We start from the raw sequence: 2,500 nt of genomic DNA on the forward strand, positions 1-2,500 counted from the left end.
TGATATATGGCACCCTCACGGCTATTTAGCTAACCAAACATATAATGGAACATAGACTATATTCCACACATATCAACAAGATATTTGCATTCACTGTAGGAGTATGCAGCTTTAGTGTTCACGAGCGTTCTTTCGATAGATAAATATGAAAGAAAAAATACACACGAAGAGAGGGTGACTACCGTTGAAGCAGTAGCTTACTATTTATGTCTAAATGGATATTCAACGGAAGTGCGTAAGACGCCGTAAGGATAGGCAACATTAGGTATAAGGGGAATGATTGAAACATCACTAGAACAAGTAGGGCAGAAGAACTTTTTGAGGCAACTGTATAAGGAGCTGTTTGACAGAAACAAAAACATGAGTATCAACTTCCATGTTGCTTTTGTCCTTTACCCATTTGCGAAATTCATATTAGTGGTCACTAAACATCGAGAACATTCTCCAAATCAATGGTGACAGGAAAGGCTCTTGAATCTACATATTTAGCAAGTGATAAAACTTCCCGAATATTTCCAGAAGTCGATGACGGTCGCAATAAGCAATGGTGAAATTATGAATACTGTCAAAATCAGCGGCTATCGGTACTATTGTTTTTCTTTTTGACAATAACAACAGGCACGGTCGGTAATTTTTGAGCCGATAGTCTTTGTGATTGCAGTAATCGGTACTTTTCGCCACATGAACTAATAAACGGCAGACAATGTCAAATGATAAGATTAACATCGGTACATCCTGACTCTCATCAGCCTAAATCACAAGGATATGCCGTTGACATGGACGCCCAACAGTTTAAAGTCCTTCTGAGTTCGACGACAGATTCTTCCATCTACTCTCTCGGTTCAGAAGAGTGATTCACAATGCTGTGTGAAATCACTTTGTTAAGAATGAATCATAGCCCGGAATAACCATCAAGTCGAGCGAACACGAGACTCCATCCATCATGAGGCGAGAGGTTGGCCGAAGTTGCAAAGACTGACTAATTAGCTTGTGATGAGAGGTGGAGAAAATGGTTCTCTGTGGAGACGAGTTTGCAAAAGAGGCCATGCAGAGCGCTATTAATAGCTTACACGATCCAGTAATTGCCAGTTAAGAAGCCATCGGCACTCTGGCAATGAATGAAAGAGACAATAGAAAAAATGAAAAAAACGTATCTAGCAGTTCTTGTCATCTTATACACCATATTCTGATATTTATTTATTAATTAATCTTAAAACCAACTTTAACTAGATAAACCTGAGACGCAGCATCTATATACCAAGCAAAACATTTGATCTTCTGGGTAAGTAACCTCAAACTCTATCAAAACAACGAAGAAACACAACATCAACATAAATCGATTTCCTCGCAAAATATTCACAATTGCATAACAAAACAACAACAGCAACAGGTATTCCCATTCTCCTTCCAGGTAGTAACGCTGCTTCTGCATTTCACATAAACACCATTTCGTTCAGAAGTTGCAAGAATTTAAAACGGTCGCAAGTTTCGTAACATTGGGTGATATGAGAGCTTCGGAAGAATAGTTTTCTGCGTAAGGAAACTTCTATTTGCATATTTGATATGATTTGGTAGACCGAGGAATTTATGCGCTATCATGCCGATTTTGGGGCGCATTCGAATGGAAAATGTAAATAAATTTATTTATACAGATATTTTAGAATTTCAACATAGGCCAATGACTGAAGTTTAAAGGATGCTGATATCCTATTAGAAACAACAACAACAACAACAGCGACGGAATGCTAATACAAAGAAAAAGAACAAAAGATAAAGTACGCTCTAATCTCTCATTCATTAAAATGATACTTTACATTTTTTGAACGAGCTCCTTCACGTTTTACCTAATATAAGTTCCCAGTGTAATTAATTGCCGACGATACTAATTGCCTAGCTGACCCGCCTCGCCTAACAAGTCTGGTGGGGCATATGCCTCTTCCTAAAGAGTTACACTTCGGAAAAGTCATCCTGTGAACAAAGGGGTCTTACGATAATGAAAATAAGAGAGTGAGAAGGAGAAAGAGAGAGAGAGAGAGAGAGAGAGAGAGAGAGAGAGAGAGAGAGAGAGAGAGAGAGAGAGAGAGAGAGAGAGAGAGAGAGAGAGAGAGAGAGAGAGAGAGAGAGAGAGAGAGAGAGAGAGAGAGAGAGAGAGAGAGAGAGAAAGAAAGTGGGAGGTTGGAGATAAACTTCTACAGAGATCGATAGCTAGACAGAGGTATATAAGTAGACAGAGAGACTGACAGGCAGAGACGCAAATAGATAGATAGACTAGCAGGAAGACAAATAGGCAGACAGACAAAAGTACAAATGCATAGACAAATATATCGGGAAAGAAAGTAGCATCAGAGAAACGACTTGTTGGTGAATTCGAATGCAAAGAGGACCAAGCATCACCTAATTCTCGGGAGGAGAGACAAGCCTATCCTCAAGGAATCCTTTCAAGAAATCAAAGTTTGTGCAAATCTCGAGTAAGGAGGAGGAGAATAAGAATAAGAAGAGG

The sequence above is a fragment of the Penaeus japonicus genome, unplaced genomic scaffold (assembly GCF_977035675.1).
Source record: "Penaeus japonicus unplaced genomic scaffold, GWHDUDI00000001_assembly GWHDUDI00000025, whole genome shotgun sequence".
Classification (NCBI taxonomy): domain Eukaryota; kingdom Metazoa; phylum Arthropoda; class Malacostraca; order Decapoda; family Penaeidae; genus Penaeus; species Penaeus japonicus.